This window comes from Cetorhinus maximus, chromosome 4 (genome assembly GCF_964194155.1).
Source record: "Cetorhinus maximus chromosome 4, sCetMax3.hap1.1, whole genome shotgun sequence".
NCBI classification, from domain to species: domain Eukaryota; kingdom Metazoa; phylum Chordata; class Chondrichthyes; order Lamniformes; family Cetorhinidae; genus Cetorhinus; species Cetorhinus maximus.
Genome location: NC_135882.1, coordinates 173,814,033 through 173,828,148, shown reverse-complemented (window position 1 = coordinate 173,828,148; position 14,116 = coordinate 173,814,033).

The following is a 14,116-nucleotide window of genomic DNA, read 5'->3' as shown; positions in this document are numbered from 1 at the left end:
CTGAACACCGCTCCTGCTCCAAACACTGAACAAACCTCCTGGTCCAAACACTGAACACAGCTCCTGCTCCAAACACTGTACACTGCTCCTGCTCCAAACACTGAACACAGCTCCTGCTCCAAACACTGAACACAGCTCCTGCTCCAAACACTGAACACAGCTCCTGCTCCAAACACTGAACACAGCTCCTGCTCCAAACACTGAACACAGCTCCTGCTCCAAACACTGAACACAGCTCCTGCTCCAAACACTGAACACAGCTCCTGCTCCAAACACTGAACACAGCTCCTGCTCCAAACACTGAACACAGCTCCTGTTCCAAACACTGAACACAGTTCCTGCAGCAAACACTGAACACAGCTCCTGCACCAAACACTCAACACTGAACACAGCTCCTGCTCCAAACACTCAGCACTGAACACAGCTCCTGCTCCAAACACCCAGCACTGAACACAGCTCCTGCTGCAAATAACCAGCACTGAACACAGCTCCTGCTACAAACACTCTGCAATGAACACAGCACCTGCTAAAAACACTCAGCACTGAACACAGCTCCTGCTCCAAACACTCAGTACTGAACACAGCTCCTGCTCCAAACACTCAGCACTGAACACAGCTCCTGGTCCAAACACCCAGAACTGAACACAGCTCCAGCTACAAAGACACAGCACTGAACACAGCTCCTGCTACAAACACTCATCACTGAACACAGCTCCTGCTCCAAACACTCAGCACTGAACACAGCTCCTGCCCCAGACACTGAACACAGCTCCTGCTCGAGACACTGAACACAGCTCCTGCTCGAGACACTGAACACAGCTCCTGCTCCAGACACTGAACACAGTTCCTGCTCCAGACACTGAACACAGCTCCTGCTCCAAACACTGAACACTGCTCCAAACACTGAACACTGCTCCAAAAACTGCTCCAAACACTGAACACAGCTCCAGCTCCAAACACTGAACACAGCTCCTGCTCCAAACACTCAGCACTGAACACAGCTCTTGGTCCAAACACTGAACACAGCTCCTGCTTGAAACACTGAACACAGCTCCAGCTCCAAACACTGAACACAGCTCCAGCTCCAAACATGGAACACTGCTGCTGCTCCAAACACTGAACACAGTTCCTGCTCCAAACACTGAACACAGCTCCTGCTCCAAACACTGAACACAGCTCCTGCTCCAAAACTCAGCACTGAACACAGCTCCTGCTCCAAACATTGAACACAGCTCATGTTCCAAACACTGAACACAGCTCCTGCTCCAAACACTGAACACAGCTCCTGCTCCAAACACTGAACACAGCTCCTGCTCCAAACACTGAACACAGCTCCTGCTCCAAACACTGAACACAGCTCCTGCTCCAAACACTGAACACAGCTCCTGCTCCAAACACTGAACACAGCTCCTGCTCCAAACACTGAACACAGCTCCTGCTCCAAACACTGAACACAGCTCCTGCACCAAACACTGAACACAGCTCCTGCACCAAATACTCAACACTGAACACAGCTCCTGCTCCAAACACTCAGCACTGAACACAGCTCCTGCTCCAAACACCCAGCACTGAACACAGCTCCTGCTACAAATAACCAGCACTGAAAACAGCTCCTGCTACAAACACTCTGCAATGAACACAGCACCTGCTCCAAACACTCAGCACTGAACACAGCTCCTGCTCCAAACACTCAGTACTGAACACAGCTCCTGCTCCAAACACTCAGCACTGAACACAGCTCCTCGTCCAAACATCCAGAACTGAACACAGCTCCTGCTACAAACACACAGCACTGAACACAGCTCCTGCTACAAACACTCATCACTGAACACAGCTCCTGCTCCAGACACTGAACACAGCTCCTGCTCCAGACACTGAACACAGCTCCTGCTCCAGACACTGAACACAGCTCCTGCTCCAAACACTGAACACAGCTCCTGCTCCAAACACTGAACACTCCTCCAAACACTGAACACTGCTCCAAAAACTGCTCCAAACACTGAACACAGCTCCAGCTCCAAACACTCAGCACTGAACACAGCTCTTGATCCAAACACTGAACACAGCTCCTGCTCCAAACACTGAACACAGCTCCTGCTCCAAACACTGAACACAGCTCCTGCTCCAAACACTGAACACAGCTCCTGCTCCAAACACTGAACACAGCTCCTGTTCCAAACACTGAACACAGTTCCTGCAGCAAACACTGAACACAGCTCCTGCACCAAACACTCAACACTGAACACAGCTCCTGCTCCAAACACTCAGCACTGAACACAGCTCCTGCTCCAAACACCCAGCACTGAACACAGCTCCTGCTGCAAATAACCAGCACTGAACACAGCTCCTGCTACAAACACTCTGCAATGAACACAGCACCTGCTAAAAACACTCAGCACTGAACACAGCTCCTGCTCCAAACACTCAGTACTGAACACAGCTCCTGCTCCAAACACTCAGCACTGAACACAGCTCCTGGTCCAAACACCCAGATCTGAACACAGCTCCTGCTCCAAACACTCAGCACTGAACACAGCTCCTGCCCCAGACACTGAACACAGCTCCTGCTCCAGACACTGAACACAGCTCCTGCTCCAGACACTGATCACAGCTCATGCTCCAGACACTGAACACAGTTCCTGCTCCAAACACTGAACACAGCTCCTGCTCCAAACACTGAACACTGCTCCAAACACTGAACACTGCTCCAAAAACTGCTCCAAACACTGAACACAGCTCCAGCTCCAAACACTGAACACAGCTCCTGCTCCAAACACTCAGCACTGAACACAGCTCTTGCTCCAAACACTGAACACAGCTCCTGCTTGAAACACTGAACACAGCTCCTGCTCCAAACACCGAACACAGATCCTGCTCCAAATACTGAACACAGCTCCTGCTCCAAACACTGAATACCGCTCCTGCTCCAAACACTGAACACTGCTCCAAACACTGAACACAGCTCCAAAAATTGAACACTGCTCCAAACACTGAACACTGCTCCAAACACTGAACACGGCTCCTGCTACAAACACTGATCACGACTCCAGCTCCAAGCACTGAACACAGCTCCTGCTCAAAACACTGAACACAGCTCATGCTCCAAACACTGAACACAGCTCCTGCTCCAAATACTGAACACAGATCCTGCTGCAAACACTGAACACTGCTGCTGCTCCAAACACTGAACACAGCTCCTGCTCCAAACACTGAACACAGCTCCTGCTCCAAAGACTGAACACAGCTCCTGCTCCAAAGACTGAACACAGCTCCTGTTCCAAACACTCAGCACTGAACACAGCTCCTGCTCCAAACACTGAACACAGCTCATGTTCCAAACACTGAACACAGCTCCTGCTCCAAACACTGAACACAGCTCCTGCTCCAAACACTGAACACAGCTCCTGCTCCAAACACTGAACACAGAACCTGCTCCAAACACTGAACACAGAACCTGCTCCAAACACTGAACACAGAACCTGCTCCAAACACTGAACACTGCTCAAAACACTGAACACTGCTCCAAAAACTGCTCCAAAAACTGCACACAGATACAGCTCCAAACACTGAACACAGCTCCTGCTCCAAACACTCAGCACTGAACACAGCTCTTGCTCCAAACACTGAACACAGCTCCTGCTTCAAACACTGAACACAGCTCCAGCTCCAAACACTGAACACAGCTCCAGCTCCAAACACTGAACACTGCTGCTGCTCCAAACACTGAACACAGTTCCTGCTCCAAACACTGAACAAAGCTCCCGCTCCAAACACTGAACAAAGCTCCCGCTCCAAACATTGAACACAGCTCCTGCTCCAAACATTGAACACAGCTCATGTTCCAAACACTGAACACCGCTCCTGCTCCAAACACTGAACAAACCTCCTGGTCCAAACACTGAACACAGCTCCTGCTCCAAACACTGTACACTGCTCCTGCTCCAAACACTGAACACAGCTCCTGCTCCAAACACTGAACACAGCTCCTGCTCCAAACACTGAACACAGCTCCTGCTCCAAACACTGAACACAGCTCCTGCTCCAAACACTGAACACAGCTCCTGCTCCAAACACTGAACACAGCTCCTGCTCCAAACACTGAACACAGCTCCTGCTCCAAACACTGAACACAGCTCCTGCTCCAAACACTGAACACAGCTCCTGCTCCATACACTGAACACAGCTCCTGCTCCAAACACTGAACACAGCTCCTGCACCAAACACTGAACACAGCTACTGCTCCAAACACTGAACACAGCTCCTGCTCCAAACACTGAACACAGCTCTTGCTCCAAACACTGAACAGAGCTCCTGCACCAAACACTCAACACTGAACACAGCTCCTGCTCCAAACACTCAGCACTGAACACAGCTCCTGCTCCAAACACCCAGCACTGAACACAGTTCCTGCTGCAAATAACCAGCACTGAACACAGCTCCTGCTACAAACACTCTGCAATGAACACAGCACCTGCTAAAAACACTCAGCACTGAACACAGCTCCTGCTCCAAACACTCAGTACTGAACACAGCTCCTGCTCCAATCACTCAGCACTGAACACAGCTCCTGGTCCAAACACCCAGAACTGAACACAGCTCCTGCTACAAACACACAGCACTGAACACAGCTCCTGCTACAAACACTCATCACTGAACACAGCTCCTGCTCCAAACACTCAGCACTGAACACAGCTCCTGCCCCAGACACTGAACACAGCTCCTGCTCCAGACACTGAACACAGCTCCTGCTCCAGACACTGAACACAGCTCCTGCTCCAGACACTGAACACAGTTCCTGCTCCAAACACTGAACACAGCTCCTGCTCCAAACACTGAACACTGCTCCAAACACTGAACACTGCTCCAAAAACTGCTCCAAACACTGAACACAGCTCCAGCTCCAAACACTGAACACAGCTCCTGTTCCAAACACTCAGCACTGAACACAGCTCTTGCTCCAAACACTGAACACAGCTCCTGCTTGAAACACTGAACACAGCTCCTGCTCCAAACACCGAACACAGATCCTGCTCCAAATACTGAACAAAGCTCCTGCTCCAAACACTGAATACCGCTCCTGATCCAAACACTGAACACTGCTCCAAACACTGAACAGAGCTCCAAAAATTGAACACTGCTCCAAACACTGAACACTGCTCCAAACACTGAACACGGCTCCTGCTACAAACACTGATCACGGCTCCAGCTCCAAACACTGAACACAGCACCTGCTCCAAACACTGAACACAGCTCCTGCTCCAAACACTGAACACAGATCCTGCTCCAAACACTGAACTCAGCTCCTGCTCAAAACACTGAACACAGCTCCTGCTCCAAACACTGAACACAGCTCCTGCTCCAAATACTGAACACAGCTCCTGCTGCAAACTCTGAACACAGCTCCTGCTCCAAACACTGAACACAGCTCCTGCGCCAAACACTCAACATTGAACACAGCTCCTGCTCCAAGCACTGAACAGTGCTCCAAAGACTGAACACTGCTCCAAAAACTGCTGCAAACACTGAACACAGCTCCAGCTCCAAACACTGAACAGCTCCAGCTCCAAACAGTGAACACTGCTGCTGCTCCAAACACTGAACACAGCTCCTGCTCCAAACACTGAACACAGCTCCTGCTCCAAAGATTGAACACAGCTCCTGTTCCAAACACTCAGCACTGAACACAGCTCCTTCTCCAAACACTGAACACTGCTCATGTTCCAAACACTGAACACAGCTCCTGCTCCAAACACTGAACACAGCTCCTGCTCCAAACAGTGAACACAGCTCCTGCTCCAAACACTGAACACAGCTCCTTCTCCAAACACTGAACACAGCTCCTGCTCCAAACACTGAACACAGCTCCTGCTCCAAACACTGAACACAGCTCCTGCTCCAAACACTGAACACAGCTCCTGCTCCAAACACTTAACACAGCTCCTGCTCCAAACACTGAACATAGCTCATGCACCAAACACTGAACACAGCTCCTGCACCAAACACTGAACACAGCTCCTGCACCAAACACTCAACACTGAACACAGCTCCTGCTCCAAACACTCAGCACTGAACACAGCTCCTGTTCCAAACACCCAGCACTGAACACAGCTCCTGCTCCAAATAACCAGCATTGAGCACAGCTCCTGCTACAGACACTCAGCAATGAACACAGCACCTGCTCCAAACACTCAGCACTGAACACAGCTCCTGCTCCAAACACTCAGTACTGAACACTGCTCGTGCTCCAAACACATCAGCACTGAACACAGCTCCTGGTCCAAACACCCAGAACTGAACACAGCTCCTGCTACAAACACACAGCAATGAACACAGCTCCTGCTCCAAACACTCATCACTGAACACAGCTCCTGCTCCAAACACTGAGCACTGAACACAGCTCCTGCCCCAGACACTGAACACAGCTCCTGCTCCAGACACTGAACACAGCTCCTGCTCCAGACACTGAACACAGCTCCTGCTCCAGACACTGAACACAGCTGCTGCTCCAAACACTGAACACAGCTCCTGCTCCAAACACTGAACACAGCACCTGCTCCAAACACTGAACACTGCTCCAAACACTGAACACTGCTCCAAAAACTGCTCCAAAAACTGCACACAGATCCAGCTCCAAACACTGAACACAGCTCCTGCTCCAAACACTCAGCACTGAACACAGCTCTTGCTCCAAACACTGAACACAGCTCCTGCTTCAAACACTGAACACAGCTCCAGCTCCAAACACTGAACACAACTCCAGCTCCAAACACTGAACACTGCTGCTGCTCCAAACACTGAACACAGTTCCTGCTCCAAACACTGAACACAGCTCCTGCTCCAAACACTGAACAAAGCTCCCGCTCCAAACACTCAGCACTGAACACAGCTCCTGCTCCAAACATTGAACACAGCTCATGTTCCAAACACTGAACACCGCTCCTGCTCCAAACACTGAACAAACCTCCTGGTCCAAACACTGAACACAGCTCCTGCTCCAAACACTGTACACTGCTCCTGCTCCAAACACTGAACACAGCTCCTGCACCAAACACTGAACACAGCTCCTGCACCAAACACTGAACACAGCTCCTGCTCCAAACACTCAGCACTGAACACAGCTCCTGCTCCAAACACTCAGCACTGAACACAGCTCCTGCTCCAAACACTCAGCACTGAACACAGCTCCTGCCCCAGACACTGAACACAGCTCCTGCTCCAGACACTGAACACAGCTCCTGCTCCAGACACTGAACACAGCTCCTGCTCCAAACACTGAACACAGCTCCTGCTCCAAACACTGAACACAGCTCCTGCTCCAAACACTGAACACAGCTCCTGTTCCAAACACTGAACACAGTTCCTGCACCAAACACTGAACACAGCTCCTGCACCAAACACTCAACACTGAACACAGCTCCTGCTCCAAACACTCAGCACTGAACACAGCTCCTGCTCCAAACACCCAGCACTGAACACAGCTCCTGCTGCAAATAACCAGCACTGAACACAGCTCCTGCTACAAACACTCTGCAATGAACACAGCACCTGCTAAAAACACTCAGCACTGAACACAGCTCCTGCTCCAAACACTCAGTACTGAACACAGCTCCTGCTCCAATCACTCAGCACTGAACACAGCTCCTGGTCCAAACACCCAGAACTGAACACAGCTCCTGCTACAAACACACAGCACTGAACACAGCTCCTGCTACAAACACTCATCACTGAACACAGCTCCTGCTCCAAACACTCAGCACTGAACACAGCTCCTGCCCCAGACACTGAACACAGCTCCTGCTCCAGACACTGAACACAGCTCCTGCTCCAGACACTGAACACAGCTCATGCTCCAGACACTGAACACAGTTCCTGCTCCAAACACTGAACACAGCTCCTGCTCCAAACACTGAACACTGCTCCAAACACTGAACACTGCTCCAAAAACTGCTCCAAACACTGAACACAGCTCCAGCTCCAAACACTGAACACAGCTCCTGTTCCAAACACTCAGCAATGAACACAGCTCTTGCTCCAAACACTGAACACAGCTCCTGCTTGAAACACTGAACACAGCTCCTGCTCCAAACACCGAACACAGATCCTGCTCCAAATACTGAACAAAGCTCCTGCTCCAAACACTGAATACCGCTCCAAAAATTGAACACTGCTCCAAACACTGAACACTGCTCCAAACACTGAACACAGCTCCAAAAATTGAACACTGCTCCAAACACTGAACACTGCTCCAAACACTGAACACGGCTCCTGCTACAAACACTGATCACGGCTCCAGCTCCAAGCACTGAACACAGCACCTGCTCCAAACACTGAACACAGCTCCTGCTCCAAACACTGAACACAGCTCCTGCTCCAAACACTGAACTCAGCTCCTGCTCAAAACACTGAACACAGCTCCTGCTCCAAACACTGAACACAGCTCCTGCTCCAAATACTGAACACAGCTCCTGCTGCAAACTCTGAACACAGCTCCTGCTCCAAACACTGAACACAGCTCCTGCGCCAAACACTCAACATTGAACACAGCTCCTGCTCCAAGCACTGAACAGTGCTCCAAAGACTGAACACTGCTCCAAAAACTGCTGCAAACACTGAACACAGCTCCAGCTCCAAACACTGAACAGCTCCAGCTCCAAACACTGAACACTGCTGCTGCTCCAAACACTGAACACAGCTCCTGCTCCAAACACTGAACACAGCTCCTGCTCCAAAGATTGAACACAGCTCCTGTTCCAAACACTCAGCACTGAACACAGCTCCTGCTCCAAACACTGAATACTGCTCATGTTCCAAACACTGAACACAGCTCCTGCTCCAAACACTGAACACAGCTCCTGCTCCAAACAGTGAACACAGCTCCTGCTCCAAACACTGAACACAGCTCCTTCTCCAAACACTGAACACAGCTCCTGCTCCAAACACTGAACACAGCTCCTGCTCCAAACACTGAACACAGCTCCTGCTCCAAACACTTAACACAGCTCCTGCTCCAAACACTGAACATAGCTCCTGCACCAAACACTGAACACAGCTCCTGCACCAAACACTGAACACAGCTCCTGCACCAAACACTCAACACTGAACACAGCTCCTGCTCCAAACACTCAGCACTGAACACAGCTCCTGTTCCAAACACCCAGCACTGAACACAGCTCCTGCTCCAAATAACCAGCATTGAGCACAGCTCCTGCTACAGACACTCAGCAATGAACACAGCACCTGCTCCAAACACTCAGCACTGAACACAGCTCCTGCTCCAAACACTCAGTACTGAACACTGCTCGTGCTCCAAACACATCAGCACTGAACACAGCTCCTGGTCCAAACACCCAGAACTGAACACAGCTCCTGCTACAAACACACAGCAATGAACACAGCTCCTGCTCCAAACACTCATCACTGAACACAGCTCCTGCTCCAAACACTGAGCACTGAACACAGCTCCTGCCCCAGACACTGAACACAGCTCCTGCTCCAGACACTGAACACAGCTCCTGCTCCAGACACTGAACACAGCTCCTGCTCCAGACACTGAACACAGCTGCTGCTCCAAACACTGAACACAGCTCCTGCTCCAAACACTGAACACAGCACCTGCTCCAAACACTGAACACTGCTCCAAACACTGAACACTGCTCCAAAAACTGCTCCAAAAACTGCACACAGATCCAGCTCCAAACACTGAACACAGCTCCTGCTCCAAACACTCAGCACTGAACACAGCTCTTGCTCCAAACACTGAACACAGCTCCTGCTTCAAACACTGAACACAGCTCCAGCTCCAAACACTGAACACAACTCCAGCTCCAAACACTGAACACTGCTGCTGCTCCAAACACTGAACACAGTTCCTGCTCCAAACACTGAACACAGCTCCTGCTCCAAACACTGAACAAAGCTCCCGCTCCAAACACTCAGCACTGAACACAGCTCCTGCTCCAAACATTGAACACAGCTCATGTTCCAAACACTGAACACCGCTCCTGCTCCAAACACTGAACAAACCTCCTGGTCCAAACACTGAACACAGCTCCTGCTCCAAACACTGTACACTGCTCCTGCTCCAAACACTGAACACAGCTCCTGCTCCAAACACTGAACACAGCTCCTGCTCCAAACACTGAACACAGCTCCTGCTCCAAACACTGAACACAGCTCCTGCTCCAAACACTGAACACAGCTCCTGCTCCAAACACTGAACACAGCTCCTGCTCCAAACACTGAACACAGCTCCTGCTCCAAACACTGAACACAGCTCCTGTTCCAAACACTGAACACAGTTCCTGCAGCAAACACTGAACACAGCTCCTGCACCAAACACTCAACACTGAACACAGCTCCTGCTCCAAACACTCAGCACTGAACACAGCTCCTGCTCCAAACACCCAGCACTGAACACAGCTCCTGCTGCAAATAACCAGCACTGAACACAGCTCCTGCTACAAACACTCTGCAATGAACACAGCACCTGCTAAAAACACTCAGCACTGAACACAGCTCCTGCTCCAAACACTCAGTACTGAACACAGCTCCTGCTCCAAACACTCAGCACTGAACACAGCTCCTGGTCCAAACACCCAGAACTGAACACAGCTCCAGCTACAAAGACACAGCACTGAACACAGCTCCTGCTACAAACACTCATCACTGAACACAGCTCCTGCTCCAAACACTCAGCACTGAACACAGCTCCTGCCCCAGACACTGAACACAGCTCCTGCTCGAGACACTGAACACAGCTCCTGCTCGAGACACTGAACACAGCTCCTGCTCCAGACACTGAACACAGTTCCTGCTCCAGACACTGAACACAGCTCCTGCTCCAAACACTGAACACTGCTCCAAACACTGAACACTGCTCCAAAAACTGCTCCAAACACTGAACACAGCTCCAGCTCCAAACACTGAACACAGCTCCTGCTCCAAACACTCAGCACTGAACACAGCTCTTGGTCCAAACACTGAACACAGCTCCTGCTTGAAACACTGAACACAGCTCCAGCTCCAAACACTGAACACAGCTCCAGCTCCAAACATGGAACACTGCTGCTGCTCCAAACACTGAACACAGTTCCTGCTCCAAACACTGAACACAGCTCCTGCTCCAAACACTGAACACAGCTCCTGCTCCAAAACTCAGCACTGAACACAGCTCCTGCTCCAAACATTGAACACAGCTCATGTTCCAAACACTGAACACAGCTCCTGCTCCAAACACTGAACACAGCTCCTGCTCCAAACACTGAACACAGCTCCTGCTCCAAACACTGAACACAGCTCCTGCTCCAAACACTGAACACAGCTCCTGCTCCAAACACTGAACACAGCTCCTGCTCCAAACACTGAACACAGCTCCTGCTCCAAACACTGAACACAGCTCCTGCTCCAAACACTGAACACAGCTCCTGCACCAAACACTGAACACAGCTCCTGCACCAAATACTCAACACTGAACACAGCTCCTGCTCCAAACACTCAGCACTGAACACAGCTCCTGCTCCAAACACCCAGCACTGAACACAGCTCCTGCTACAAATAACCAGCACTGAAAACAGCTCCTGCTACAAACACTCTGCAATGAACACAGCACCTGCTCCAAACACTCAGCACTGAACACAGCTCCTGCTCCAAACACTCAGTACTGAACACAGCTCCTGCTCCAAACACTCAGCACTGAACACAGCTCCTCGTCCAAACATCCAGAACTGAACACAGCTCCTGCTACAAACACACAGCACTGAACACAGCTCCTGCTACAAACACTCATCACTGAACACAGCTCCTGCTCCAGACACTGAACACAGCTCCTGCTCCAGACACTGAACACAGCTCCTGCTCCAGACACTGAACACAGCTCCTGCTCCAAACACTGAACACAGCTCCTGCTCCAAACACTGAACACTCCTCCAAACACTGAACACTGCTCCAAAAACTGCTCCAAACACTGAACACAGCTCCAGCTCCAAACACTCAGCACTGAACACAGCTCTTGATCCAAACACTGAACACAGCTCCTGCTCCAAACACTGAACACAGCTCCTGCTCCAAACACTGAACACAGCTCCTGCTCCAAACACTGAACACAGCTCCTGCTCCAAACACTGAACACAGCTCCTGTTCCAAACACTGAACACAGTTCCTGCAGCAAACACTGAACACAGCTCCTGCACCAAACACTCAACACTGAACACAGCTCCTGCTCCAAACACTCAGCACTGAACACAGCTCCTGCTCCAAACACCCAGCACTGAACACAGCTCCTGCTGCAAATAACCAGCACTGAACACAGCTCCTGCTACAAACACTCTGCAATGAACACAGCACCTGCTAAAAACACTCAGCACTGAACACAGCTCCTGCTCCAAACACTCAGTACTGAACACAGCTCCTGCTCCAAACACTCAGCACTGAACACAGCTCCTGGTCCAAACACCCAGATCTGAACACAGCTCCTGCTCCAAACACTCAGCACTGAACACAGCTCCTGCCCCAGACACTGAACACAGCTCCTGCTCCAGACACTGAACACAGCTCCTGCTCCAGACACTGATCACAGCTCATGCTCCAGACACTGAACACAGTTCCTGCTCCAAACACTGAACACAGCTCCTGCTCCAAACACTGAACACTGCTCCAAACACTGAACACTGCTCCAAAAACTGCTCCAAACACTGAACACAGCTCCAGCTCCAAACACTGAACACAGCTCCTGCTCCAAACACTCAGCACTGAACACAGCTCTTGCTCCAAACACTGAACACAGCTCCTGCTTGAAACACTGAACACAGCTCCTGCTCCAAACACCGAACACAGATCCTGCTCCAAATACTGAACACAGCTCCTGCTCCAAACACTGAATACCGCTCCTGCTCCAAACACTGAACACTGCTCCAAACACTGAACACAGCTCCAAAAATTGAACACTGCTCCAAACACTGAACACTGCTCCAAACACTGAACACGGCTCCTGCTACAAACACTGATCACGACTCCAGCTCCAAGCACTGAACACAGCTCCTGCTCAAAACACTGAACACAGCTCATGCTCCAAACACTGAACACAGCTCCTGCTCCAAATACTGAACACAGATCCTGCTGCAAACACTGAACACTGCTGCTGCTCCAAACACTGAACACAGCTCCTGCTCCAAACACTGAACACAGCTCCTGCTCCAAAGACTGAACACAGCTCCTGCTCCAAAGACTGAACACAGCTCCTGTTCCAAACACTCAGCACTGAACACAGCTCCTGCTCCAAACACTGAACACAGCTCATGTTCCAAACACTGAACACAGCTCCTGCTCCAAACACTGAACACAGCTCCTGCTCCAAACACTGAACACAGCTCCTGCTCCAAACACTGAACACAGAACCTGCTCCAAACACTGAACACAGAACCTGCTCCAAACACTGAACACAGAACCTGCTCCAAACACTGAACACTGCTCAAAACACTGAACACTGCTCCAAAAACTGCTCCAAAAACTGCACACAGATACAGCTCCAAACACTGAACACAGCTCCTGCTCCAAACACTCAGCACTGAACACAGCTCTTGCTCCAAACACTGAACACAGCTCCTGCTTCAAACACTGAACACAGCTCCAGCTCCAAACACTGAACACAGCTCCAGCTCCAAACACTGAACACTGCTGCTGCTCCAAACACTGAACACAGTTCCTGCTCCAAACACTGAACAAAGCTCCCGCTCCAAACACTGAACAAAGCTCCCGCTCCAAACATTGAACACAGCTCCTGCTCCAAACATTGAACACAGCTCATGTTCCAAACACTGAACACCGCTCCTGCTCCAAACACTGAACAAACCTCCTGGTCCAAACACTGAACACAGCTCCTGCTCCAAACACTGTACACTGCTCCTGCTCCAAACACTGAACACAGCTCCTGCTCCAAACACTGAACACAGCTCCTGCTCCAAACACTGAACACAGCTCCTGCTCCAAACACTGAACACAGCTCCTGCTCCAAACACTGAACACAGCTCCTGCTCCAAACACTGAACACAGCTCCTGCTCCAAACACTGAACACAGCTCCTGCTCCAAACACTGAACACAGCTCCTGCTCCAAACACTGAA